The sequence below is a fragment of the Callithrix jacchus genome, chromosome 1, assembly GCF_049354715.1.
Source record: "Callithrix jacchus isolate 240 chromosome 1, calJac240_pri, whole genome shotgun sequence".
Classification (NCBI taxonomy): Eukaryota; Metazoa; Chordata; class Mammalia; order Primates; family Cebidae; genus Callithrix; species Callithrix jacchus.
In genome coordinates, this window is record NC_133502.1 from 69,045,971 (window position 1) to 69,059,870 (window position 13,900).

General features: G+C 40.6%; 2 long non-coding RNA genes across 2 annotated transcripts in view; one reads left to right on the forward strand and one right to left on the reverse strand.

Annotated features, from left to right (window-relative positions):
• LOC118153549 (uncharacterized) overlaps positions 1-2,293 on the forward strand; it is a 57,660-nt gene extending 55,367 nt beyond the window's left edge. The window contains exon 5 of the long non-coding RNA XR_004742764.2: positions 2,140-2,293. This is a non-coding gene — a long non-coding RNA (uncharacterized LOC118153549). The remainder of the gene's footprint in view (positions 1-2,139) is intronic.
• Positions 1-13,900, reverse strand: part of LOC118153550 (uncharacterized) — a 168,334-nt gene that overhangs the window by 54,108 nt on the left and 100,326 nt on the right. The window lies entirely within an intron of this gene.

Below are 13,900 nucleotides of genomic sequence, written 5' to 3' on the forward strand. Positions count from 1 at the left end.
TTTAAATTTAAAAATTGCCATAGATTCAGACGGTATAGAATTGCCCAACAGCTATGGCAGAAGGGGCTCCTTTACTAGGGCTCATAAATTAGAAATTCCCACAATTTGGAGTGATTTTCTTAAATTTTTTTGAGACAGAGTCTCATTTTGTCACCCAAGCTGGAGTACAGTAGCGCGAGCTCAGCTACTGCAACCTCCACCTCCCAGGTTCAAACAATCCTCTTGTCTCAGCCTCCCAAATGGGATTACAAGTGCCCACCATCACACACAGCTAATTTTTTGGATTTTAGTAGAGACAGCGTTACATCATAATGGCCAGGCTGCTCTAGAACTCCTGACCTCAAGTGATCCACCCACCTCAGCCTCCCAAAATGCTGGGATTACAGGCATAAGCCACAGTTCCAGGTCTCTTAAAATTTTTGAAGTCAATCCTCAGTGTCTGGAGTAGGTAGACAGACCCATTGGGCAGGATACTACAAGCCCCAATTATTTATTTCCATCAGGACACTCTCTAGTCTTCTCCCCTTCATGGAAGGATAACCACAGACCCTGAAAAGCCCCTGGACTTGTGCCTTTGGGGTCATTCTGGGATATGTTGAACAGTCCCATTTGAAGGGAAGAGGGACTGAGAAACGGATCTGTGGCTGACTGGCCAGGTATTTCTTTTGTAGGATTGAGATTGAGCCCCTAGAATAATGCTTGACACATTGATTTGGGGTGACTCAAATCAGTTTTAGAGCCCCCACACACCCTAGAAATAACAATAGCTTCAGACGGTTTGGAAAATAATCTTTTCTCCTGACTTCAAATAATGCATATATAAAGCACTGCCCATAGACTAAGGAGAATTATTACAAAGAGAGGGGGAGAAAAGGAGTTGAGGATGATAGAGATTGACTGACTTCTGGTTGATGCAAAATGATAGTGATATGGGCATCATAATGCCCATTATACAGGCAACAAAACTGAGGCTTGAAGAACTTAGGTTACTTGCCCTTGTCAACACACCTATCAACCCCTCTCGCTGTTACTAAGACATGACTGGACCAGTATTGCATTCAAGAAGCAAATCCTGAATCAGAAACAGAAACATAATGTTGCAAAGAGATACTAAAATGACCAACAGACCTGTCGTATGTCCAAGAATGTGACAGGCACACCACTGTCGCCATGAGCACTCCAAGACCTACAAATACATGGCTCAGACAGAGATCCCAGCAAAGGTCATTTTACAGCTATATTTTGGCAGGGTGTCTCTGTGTCAGCTCTTTCCTGCTCATATACTAAGACCTTGTCCTTAGAGCAGAGTGACTGGATTACTATAAAGTTTTTGCATGATGGACCATCAACCAACTAGCTGCCCCAGGTTGCCCCCCAAATATGTGTCTCCCCAATATGTTTTAACTGATGTTATTCTGGATCATCAATGAAATACATAGTTTATGACATTTTTACATTGCAGAATCCATATTAATTGTACATAGGAATTCAAGAAATTACAAGAAATAAGCTAGGGGAGGAAGAGAATTGTTTGAAGGCAAAACCTCAGAGAAAATAGCTAAATAATTATGGTTTAAACATGGCCTGAAGTGAAAGGGAGCCCTGAGGCTGGAGATAATTTTCCAGGAATCATAAAGGCATCTAATGAAGCTTTTGAAATCAAGTTACAAAGAGCTGGAAACTTCTGAGAGGTAATAGTTTTTAAACTATTACTTAGTCTCCTTAAAAAAAAAAGGCGGGGGGCCTCTTGAAACATTCATCACCCAAATGGGAAAAGTGGTGCTGTGGGTAACAATGACTTAGGTTAGGTGACTCCATGGCTGTCTCTTTTCAGTCATTTTGAATTCTACAGAAGCTAACCACCCTAAACAAAATATGGAATTCATAAACAGCTTTCAAACTGCTCTCACAGCTATTTTCTGCAGCCTGGCATCCTTTTGCGTTTTTTTTTAAGCACAAACCAAAAAAAAAAAAATTGATTACTCATGAATACGTTGCTAAGCAGTTCCCTGCCCCATGTGGTAAGTGTCTCTTGACATTGCTATGCTGAGTAATTACACTTACTGTAGATAGAAGAACGAAGACCATTTGTGTTGTAATAATTTAATTATGGGATTTATTTTCCTTTCTCCTACCTAGGCACAATATGTATGGCAGCTCACAATCTTTCAGATCAGAAGGACCCGTTCTCCTGTTCTATGTCGAGCATGGAAAAGAACACTTCGTGATCCATCTACAATCGAAGAAAATTCTTTCAGGCAGTGTGCTTTTTGTAATGAAGGATTAACACGAATTAACAATAAATTTTTTAAGTTTGAAAATGTCACAGAAATATTTAGGGAACACACACATACAGGTAGAACCAGTATCTTGTTTATTTACCCTGACAATTCACTATCTTTGTGTGGTTTTATACAGGTGTTGACTTTCAAAGCTAAAAAAAAAAAAAAAAAAAAGGATGTAATCCCAGCTACTCGGGAGGCTGAGGCTGAGGCTGAGGCAGGAGAATTGCCTGAACCCAGGAGGCGGAGGTTGCAGTGAGCCAAGATCGCACCATTGCACTCCAGCCTGGGTAACAAGAGTGAAATTCCGTCTCAAAAAAAAGGAAATATTCAATATTCTCTGTCTTCCCTTAAAAAAATCCCACTGGAATTGAACATAGCTATAACTTGGGTTATACATATTTTAGGATCACCTAAAATAACCTACTATCAATTTAATATAGCAGAAGACAGTCTAGCTACATACTTAAAACTAATACAGATGAAAATCATGAGTTTTTTTTATGTTTATCCAAATATTATCCTGATATCTATGGAGCCCCATATTATTTGAAGCTAAGGTACTCCTCATTATATTATATATAACCCAGCATGACATTTTGGTGAACATAAGAGTAACTAGCACTTCAAAGTTTTATGTTGCCATTCTTTTATTTTTAACTGGAACCTGCACCTTAGAAATGAGTTTCACTGCTGTGTTCAGTAGAGGAGATTTGTAAAGAGCCATCAGTTCCCTAACAGAAAAGAGGAAGAGATGCAGAATGGGGAACACTGCAGGTTTGGCCCCACTCACACTCCCTACCAAATTTACAGTAAATTATCTGTTTATCATTAATGTAATGTGAAGTTGGATCAGTTTAAGGGATGCACTGAATTTGCCTCAATAACAAAAGCAGGGTAAAATCCGAGGCTGCTCCTCGCTTCCCTGCTTTACTTGGATCCTGGTGTAAGGTGTTGTATGGTAGAGATATTCACAGGGAATTGTGCGAATGTGCAGAAGGGGAGCTAATCCCTGTAAATGATACATGTTACCAATACACACAAAAACAGACTGGCCATGGGGTACCTTGAACTGGGCTTTGGAAGTTCGAGAAAGAAAAGTTTGTTTTTGGTTTTTGTTTTGTTTAAGATTCATCATAGAGTCAATGGAAAAAAGGGAGCAGGAGAGATGGTAAGTGTGACAAGTAGACACAGTGACAAGTGACACTCAGGGTGTCACTCAGTTTTAGTGAGAGGCTCTGAGCATGGAAGCAGAGATGAAGACCTCGCTCCTCCTGTGCACGAGGGCTGAAGGAGTGGCAGGGGTGTGTACCCTGGAGTTCTGAGTAACTCACTGCCTTTCTAAAGGGATAGTAGATTCATTTATTATGGCTGCTACTACAGACTGGGTGGCTTACACAACAGAAATTTATTTCTCACAGTCTGAAAATGAAGAATCTGAGACCAAGGTGTTAGCAGAGTTGCTTTCTTCTAGGGACTCTCTTTTTGATTTGTAGATGGTGTCGTCTCCCTGTATCTTCACATCATCTTCCCGCTGCACCTGTATCCATCTCCTCTTCATATAAGGACACCAGTCATATTGGATTAGGGCCTATCCTAATGACCTCATTTTAGCTTAATCACCTCTTTAAAGACACTATCTCCAAATACAGTCACATTCTGAAGTTGTGGGGGTGAGAATTTCAACATATGAATTTTTAGGGGACACAACTCAGTCCATAACAAACAGCCAATTTCTGTCTGAATTTTAAGAGTCTTTGTCCTGAGATTAAACTAGGACATCCCTTTAAATGTACATAAATTAACAAGAAGAATAAAGAATGGGTTTCTAGGTAGGCTGACTGGTGTGGACAAAATCACAGAGAAAATGACAAGATTAATATACATCTTCAGGAGACAGTGAGTAAATCTTGAACAAAGGACTCAAATACAAGAAAGACAACTCAGACAGAAAGAGACAGGCAAAGGACAGACTTGTGGAGGGCCTTAAATATGAGCCTAAGCAATGTGGGACTCATTACAGAAAGGTGTTGATATGGACAGGAAGTGGCAAAATACTGGGTAGAAGAGGAGACTTCCCCGGCAAAGGTTTCATCCTCCAGCCTGGAAACCCACAGACCAAAATGGGAACAGACATTTCTATTTTCATGCTCAAATATTGCCTTTTGGCCTTTCATGTCCCCTATTCTGTACCCATATAAACCCCAAAACCCAAGCTCCACAAGCAGACAAGCAGAAGAAAAGAGGAACAGTAGAGCAGCAGAGTGGTAGCATGGCACAGCAGAGAAGGAGAAAAGAAAAGGAGCATCTGAACATCAAGAAAAGTTCAGTTGAGGACAATTGGAGAGGGTCAGTTGGAGGTCCATGGGATGACTGACCTCCAGGGGAAGATCATCTTCCCATTTCATCCTCTTTCCAGCTCTCCATCCCTCCCACTGAGAGCCACCTCCACCATCCAATAAAATCCCCTGCATTTACCATCCTTCAATTTGTTCACATGATCTGATTCTTTCAGGACACCAGACAAGAACCCAGGTACCAAGAGGGCACTAAGCTAGTTAAACCTTAAGCTGTCTGTGACAGCAGAGCTAAAAGAGCACTTTTAGCTCCCACTAGGGCTTTGGGAGTCACAGGCATCCACCTGTAGATGCTACCATGGGGCCAGAACCCAAAAGCACTCACCCTGGCTCCTGCACCTGCCCCTCTGGGTGATCCCCGCCATGTAAGTGGTATGATACACAGCTGCCAAATAGACAAGCCACACCCCTGTTGCACATCCTGCAAAGGGAGTCAGGGAACCCTCCTGTTTCTGTCTGAGTGTTTTTAAAATAAAGGAATACCAAAATCAAAACAGTTCTTCTTGAAGCTTAAATTGAGAGCTTTATGTAGGACAAATTGGTAGAAGAAAGAAATGATTTCAAAAAAAAAAAAAGGGAAACCAGGTGATGAGAGCTTTGAATGAAATGCCAACCATGGAAATAGGGTGTGGGATGGCGGTGGGAAAACTAAAGAAAAAACAATAGGGAAGAAAGATCAAATTTAATAACAAAAATTGGAACTAAAGAACTACTGAGAAGGAGGAATAAAAGATAGTGCCAAAATGTAAGCCTGACATTCATCACCATTCTTGAGAGCAAACAGTGTTTCTATTTTTCCATTTTAAATACCTAATTAAATTGTCACTTAAAAATATGGAACAACAATTTCTCTGTTGTTGAATGTTTACTAACTGATTTGCTTTTGCAAAGCTGTGACTGTTATTTAAAGAGGATACCTCTTTTCCCCTTAGAATGATCTTTCATTCAGTGAAATTTAAATTACTCCCAAAAACTTACTAATTAAATTGGCCGCAACTGCCATGATTAAACTGTGATGGCAAACATAAATTGACCCAAAAGTGACTGCTAATGTCTCATTCATAGAGGACATAGAAATTAATTTTATTATTTCAGTTTCAAAAACGCAGTGCCTTCCACTCCCTCTGTTGCCCATCTGTCAGTCCCTGCCTGCCTAGCCTCCCTTACTAGGTCCATGTATGCCACCACTGTAACTTGCTTTGTTGGTTCCTGAATTAATAGTGGTTGTGGCAAGAAGTAAACCAACAGCTTTGCACTAATTAGTAAGGGTTTCGAGGCTGTCTCACTACCATAGGTTTAGAGTCTCATGTGCCTAAGGTAAACTTCCAAATCACAGCTTGCTTCACTACTCATCTCCTCCTTCCCCATCACCTCCTCTGCCATTTTCCTCTGCACATGGGCATGCACACACACTCTTGTCAAATCGGTGGGATAGCTGGCTGTGAGCATCAGCCTCAGTTTCCCCAGTCTGAACATTTACGTCTGATATTTTAGCTCTTCCCTAACCTCAGCCATCTGTTAGGGCCCTTATGCCCTGAACTGTTTTTGATAATTCCCTTCTTTTAAGAGCTAGATCCTTCACTAAATAGTCTTTGAGAGTAACTAAGGTGTTTCCATAACCTACCTAGACCACACCACCTATCTGAACTTCAAACATTTCCTACCACCTGATGGGGCTTCCAGGCTCTGACTACCAAATTAGACATTCTTTGGTATCAAAATCAAAATGATTTGATTATACTCTTCTGTTACTCCCTTAGGAAGTAAGCTGTGTCCCATGTAGACCGACTTAACTTCCTCATACTTGTGAGTCTTTGTTTCTGAGGTCTCAGTAGGCCTCAGCACTGAGCACACATGAATTATGATACTAATCCATCATGGAGCTCCAATACAGCTGGTTTCTTCAGCAAAGAAGGAAAATTCACTCCCCACATATCCATAACTCTAGCTGCTTCTAAAAATAGCCACAAAGACATCATGGATAGTCAGATAATCATATTTTTAACTCAGAAAATTAAAACCATTATAAGAATATAAAGAAAAAATATTTTTGTATAGCTGCACAATAGCTGTTTTAATCTAAGTGTTATTACAAAAGCATCAAAAAGTTAAAAAATTGAAAAGTTTATGAAGTAAAAAAGGTAGAGTAACTGAAGGCTAACTTATTATTAAGGAGAAAACATTTTTTAAAAAGAATTTAGTGTAGCCGAAGTGTACAGTGTTTCTAAAGTCTACAGTAATGTTCTAGGCCTTCACATTTACTCACCATCCACTCACTGACTCACCTAGAGCAACTTCCAGACCTGCCGGCTCTGTTCAGGGTAAGCAAACATTTTAAATCTTTTATACTGTATTTTTACTGTACCTTTTCTATGTTTAGACACACGAATTCTTACCACTATATTATAATTGCCCACAGTATTCAGTAAAGTATCATGTTACACAAGTTTGTAGCTAGGAAAAAGAAGCTATTAAAAAAAACAACTAAAATTTGTCATCCTGGAAACATAGTTTATTAGTTTCTACAAAAGAATCATACAAATCATCAGTAGCTACAATTCTCTAGAATTGTCTTGAAGCCTCCAGGGTGAAAAATTCTAAAAAAAAAAATAGTTGTCACAAAATGGCCCCATGCACTTTAGAAGTCTATTTTACTTGGTTTTCCAAATAAGACTTATGTGATGAATTAAACTCATTTGGCTATATATATTCCCCTTAAGAAGAAGCTGTAATAAAGTGGAAAAACTAGGATTGTGAACAGAAAGGCATAATATATTAACTAGTGTTCAGCCAAAAATGCCAAAACCCATGCCAGTTAGTTTAAGCAGAAGGGGATTATGAAAAAGACAGAATTTTGTCACTGGCAGCATCTGCATGGTGCTGGAGAACCAGACTTGCTTGCTGCACCCTTAGGTACAGTATAGCACATCATTGCTCCTCTGGGAGAGCAGCAAACAGACTGGGCTAGGAGTCCCCCCAGTGTCACCACCTTGCCTTCAGCATGGTCTCACTGGACAATGGACTTGAGCAGCTCTGTGCCCTCAGACACCTCCCCCAACGCACTTGGTCACGGCTACCGATGGCTCACAACTGCTTCCAAGTCTCACACTGCTTCAATGGTTTGGTGGAACCTAAGCCACTTTCCTCCATTGCAAACTGAAAGGAAATCTGAGAAAGGCGTTTTTTAGCTTTCCAACCTCTGTGGTAGAGGAAAGTAGAAGAAAACTAATGGGTGTTGAGTGAGCCGACTTTCAGTACCAGCCACAATCTGTTCCTTTAAGTACTCAACCTCCCCTCACACCTTCTTTCTCCTGACTGAACTTCCAAACAACAACAAAGCGAAATGACGCATCTAATTCAATGCAACTTTGCCTTACACAAATGGAAACTCTCTTACCTCTTTTTAGAAAGGACAGATTTATGGCCATCTTCTCAATCCTCATGCTCATCTTTGAGTGGCACGCGTTTCTCCTCTACTTCAGACACAATCTTGCCTTGATATTCTATAAGCAATGGACTAAATTATGTATGTATTCAATGTAAAAGGAGGGGAAAGCATGATAGAAACTAAAACTTTGAGCTTGTAGTTACCTTCCCTTAAGCTCTAGAGCCAGTTGGAAGCAGCTAGCCCTCTAGTAACTATTCTTTCTGCATCTGTGCTGCACCGCGGGAATGCAAGTCTACCCAAGCTATGCTTTCATAGGCACTTCATTCCAGATAACCTTAAGTGATTATTTAAATAATCATCTCATACCAGTCAGAATGGTTATTGCTACAAATTCAAAAAACAGATGCTGATGAGGCTGCAGAGAAAAAGGAATGGTTATACACCATTGGTGGGAATGTAAATTAGTTCAACCACTGTGGAGCAGTTTGGAGATTTCCCAAAGAACTTAAAACAGAACTACCATTTCAACGCTGCAATCTCATGACTGGGTATCTATCCAAAGGAAAATAAATTGTTTTACCAAAAAGACACCTACACTCATATGTTCATCACAGCACTATTCACAACAGCAGAGTCATGGAATCAATATAGGTACCCATCGATGGTGGATTAAATAAATTGTGGTACCTATCCACCATGGAATACTATGCAACCATAAAAAGAATGAAATCATGTCCTTTGCAGAAACATGGATGCATCTGGAGGCCATTATCCTAAGTGAATTAACACAGGAATAGAAAGTCAAATTCCACATGTTCTCACTTATAAGTGGGAGAGAAACAGTGGATACACATGGACAAAAAGATGAGAGCAATAGACACTGGGGACCCTGAAAGGTGGGGGGGGGAAAGGACTGAAAGACTACCTATTGGGTATTATATTCATCCTTTAGGTAATCAGTTCAGTATAAGCCCAAACCTCAGGATCATGCAATATATTCACGTAACAAACCTGCACATGTAGCCCCCGAATCTAAAATTATATTTTAAAATAAGTAAATAACCATTTCCACACTGTATACCTGTGTCTTCCATTGTAATTACTAAGGGAATCTCACTGCATCCAAGCATGTCAGATCACCAATTCCAGATTCCCACTTTCTGGAACTACAATCGTGGTACCGATTACTAAATTGACCCTTGGATTTGTATAGTGATTTTCCCACTTATCTGCTCTGCAATCTGGTGCAAGTTTACCACCAATAAAATGGAAATAGTAATATGGTTCTTTTGATGATTCTTATGACATAAAAAATAAATGCCTGGTAGGCGTTTAATACATATGAAGTGAAATTTACCCAATGGGTTATTTTTAAAAATCATTTTTGCTACAGAGTAACATAAATCAAGAAGGGCAGTCAACAAGAGACCAGAGTAAGGTATGAGGAGCCCACCAGCAGAGGTTACAAAAGGATATTCCTGAGGGAGTCAACATGAGAGATCTCACGTGGAAGAGCATATTCCACCCAGTAAAAAGCAAGCCAAGTCACACATGCCTCAGAAGCCCTTGGAGAATCCATTTGATAGCACCATACAATGGCTACAATAGCCAGTCTTCTTGAGGCATTGTAGCACAGAGGAAACAGGCTGACTCTCTGGAGTCAGACAGACATAAATACAAACCTCAGCTCTGTACATTAGTAGCTTTGTGACCATGGGCAGGTAACTCACATACAGTTTCCTCCTCTGTATTTTATGGACGTTTTAGAAAAGCTGCATGGCAGTTTTAAAATGAAGGGTAATGTACAAAAGACATAACGCCCAGCATGTGGCCTATGCTCAGAGCAGTAAATATTAATATTCCTGTTCCAGGAACCATGTTAAATATTTTACATGCCTTACTTATAAACTCCTAAGACAATTCTGCATCATGGTTTATTGTTAACATGTCCACTTTACAGATGAGAACACTGAGGCTTAAAATGGTAAGTAACTTACCCACGATACCAGTATGTGGTAGAATGAAGATTCATACACAAGTGATCCTGCTCTAGACCTTGTACTTAATTTTTCATCTCTATGTCCTCCACACAAGGGCAGCTGTAAGAACTGGCATATATTATCTCAATCTCACCCCCAATCATTACCTAAAGTATTTATTTAATCAATATTCTTAAAACAGTAAAGATGGAAGTATATAAAGAATTTTTAGAAATTTTCTGTCAATGCTAGGTACAATATAAATATTTCTAGGCAAAAATATAGGGCCACACTTACCAGGGAACAAAAGCCATCAATCCAAGATGCTCGATTATCTAGGAAGACTAAGGAATACATAAGAAAGAAAGGCAAGGTCAAGGCACCAGATCATAGACGATCAGCTCCATAGTGAGTCAGCAGACACCTCAAAGTGGAATGCTGTTTCACATCAGTGTTTTCTAAACCCAGAAGTTTAGCAACATATAAAGACGATGGTCCCCAGAGTTCATCACAGTTGAAGAACCAGAGTGAGAAGGAGCAGACAGGGAGCTGTTTGGGGGCCCAGAGAGATAGAACAACCTATACATGGAACGTCTTCATAGCAAATCAAGTCATTTCAAGGATGTGGTACTCGGCACAGGGGCAAGGCAATGCTTTAACTGTGGTTCTTCCTGCCAGGAGCAATGAGACTGAAGCTGTTAATGGAAATGCCTCAGATGAGGACTCTGCAAATCTGGCTCCCATCCGCAACTCTCTCCGTGGTGCAATACTGAGCCAGTGGCTAAACATCTTTGCCTTCAAGGCCTGGGTAACCTCCATGGTAGATGATCCCCTGCAAGATGAGGTACACAATAATCTAAGTCAGGGCAGTTAGCCCAAAGTCACACATAGAGGCAGGGGCTACAAGGTAGTGAAATTGAAGTTGGCCCTTTAAACCAGGCAGGGAAAAACCTCTGGCAAACTGCAAAATTCGTGAGGAAGATGACCTTCTCCTGGCTTATGCCTGGAATTAATTTGAAGACAGTAAGACTATAAATCAATCTTAAATAGGTTATGAATAGTCATTTTGGAGAAAAAAATTAAATATTCTTGCATGAAAGTTTACTCTATTTTAGATCAAAGGGCAGATGATGAGAATATAGAGGGGGAAAAAGCCCTGGAGAAAAAAAAATAGTTCATTTATCAAAAATATTGTTTTGGGGAAAAAGAGTTGACTGTATTCATCTCCATTATCATCTTGTTCTTCACAGTCCTTCACTATACTTTATGGTATTTTCCACCTCTGACCTTGATGCCTTCATCCCCAGATTCCCGGGGCAGGAGGTGAGTTCAAGCAAGCACTGAAGTTGGGCTCAGCAAGTCTGTTTCCAGTCCTGGTTCTACCACACACTGCCAGAGTGTGGGAGACTTGGAGATGAGCTGCCCAGTCCTTCTTCAAGGAAAGCCTTGCCATCCAGCTACTGAGAGTACAGTCAGCAGACAGCCATCAGCTATCAACTGCAGAGAGCCACCTCATGCTAAACTCCTGATAAAACCCTACAATTGATTCCATTTTACATTGGGATGAAGACAAAATTCTTTCTTGTAGCCTATAAGTTCTTATTGAACATGTCATCTAGCTCTCTCTCCAGCCCCACCCCTAAAGGCTCTGTCCCTAACAACCTTTACGTCAGTACCACCTGATGCTCCTTCTTGCCCCAAGACCTTCACATATGAGGTTCCTTCTTTCTGGAAACTTTTGTTACTCTTCACTTCTTCATTCCTTAGGTTTTCTAGATTCTACTGAGTAGGTCAAGTCCCCTTTTTATAAGCAGGCCAGTATCTTCTCTCTCTTTGTAGTGATCATCATTGTTGCAATTTCAGGTAACATTATTTGATGAATATCTGCCTCTTCTGCCAGACTATAAAATCCCTAAGCACAGAGGAGTTCAACTTTACTCATTTATCCCCAGCACCTATCGGTTTGGATACATAGTACTTGTTAAATGAATGAATAAATTGAAACACTAGTAGTTTCCAGAACAACATTTTGGGAGTATTTTGGTGGTAGTTATCAGTGTTACTGATATTTTGTTCTCCTTTCCCTTTTTCATGGAGTGAATCTTTGTGTTTCCCCAACATTCATGTCTTAAACCCCAACCCCCAGTGTGATGGTATTATTGACAGAAGGTGGGCCTTTGGGAGATACTTGGGTCATGAGGGTGAGTTCTTATGAATGGGATTATGTCCTCATAACACACAGGACCTTGCTCACACACTCTCTCTCTCTCTGCCATACAAAGACACAGTAAGAAAATGGCCATCCGCAAGCCAAGAACTGGGATTTTACCAGCCAACCACAGAGACATCCTGATCTTTGACTCCTCATTCTCCACAACTCCATGAAAAAAATATTTAAGTGAACCAGTCTGTGGTGTTTGGTACAGCAGCCTGAGCTAAGACATCATGCTATTCTTGTGGTTAGATGATGATACGTGACTAATTACAGCCAATACTTTATAAATGGGTATAGCATTTAAATTATCAGTGAAGACTAAGTATTCTCTTTCCTTTTTTGATTCCTATAGTGATTCTGGAATTAGGTATTTAAAATCACCACGACAGTCTTGGTCGTTGAGTGAAGATAAGCAGCGAGCAGAAACTCCAGGCAGCCTGCAATGAATAGGTAACGTAGGCGAGAAATAGGCCCTTACTTTTTGAGTGACCAAGATTTTAGCATTGTTGCGGCAACATAACCTAGTCCATCCTGAATAAAGCAGGAAACGTTACTAGAAAGATGGTCATCCGTATTATACAGTGATGACATACTTGATTACATTTGTTTACCTATGGTAACTTGGGAAGCAGATAATATACTTAGTGAACTTGTATCTCTAGTGTAAGTAGTTTGGAATCAGAAGAGTCACGTGTGCTCACTGCTATTGGCTTTATTTGACAAGGTGTGTTAGCTTCCTAGAGCTGCCATAACAAACTACCACAAGCTGGGTGGCTTCAACAACAGAAATGTATTATCTCATGGGTCTGGAGGTTAGTAGTCTGGGATCAAGGTGTCTGTAGCTCTGGTTCTTTCTGGGGGCTTTGGTGGAGAGTTTGTTCCATGCCTCTCTCCTACCTCCTGGTGGTTTGCTGGCAATTTGGGGAACTCCTTGGCTTGTAGAAGCATCACCTCTCTCTCTGCCTTCATCTTCACATGGTGTTCTCTGTCTCCATACACATGCCTGTCTCTGAGTCCAAGTTTCTCCATTTTTTTTTATAATTTAGACGGAGTTTTGCTCTTGTTACCCTGGCTGGAGAGCAATGGTGTGATCTTGGCTCACTGCAACCTCTGCCTCCTGGGTTCCGGCAATTCTCCTGCCTCAGCCTCCTGAGTAGCTGGGATTACAGGCACACGCCACCATGCCCAGCTAATTTTTTGTATTTTTAGTAGAGACGGGGTTTCACCATGTTGACCAGGATGGTCTGGATCTCTTGACCTCGTGATCTACCTGCCTCGGCCTCCCAAAGTGCTGGGATTACAGGTTTGAGCTACCGCGCCCGGCCCTTCTCCATTTTTTTTTTTATAAGGATACCAGCCATATTAGATTAGGACTCATCCTAATTATCTCGTTTTAAATCGATAACTTCTGTAAAGATGTATCTCCAAATAAGGTTATATTCTGAAGTACTTGGTTAGGAGTTCAACATACCTTTTTTGGGAGGATAATTCAACATGTAACACGTGATATTTCAAGAAAGAGATGAAACTGGGAAGAATCAGTCATACTGCAAGCAACAATGTAAGGGAATAGAGAGCCCACAAATGTAGCAACTTTTACTTAGGAAGAGACAGCTGGCTCTCAAGCCTGAAGGGTGAAGAAATGACTTGAGTAACAAATGCCAATTAAAACCCTATAC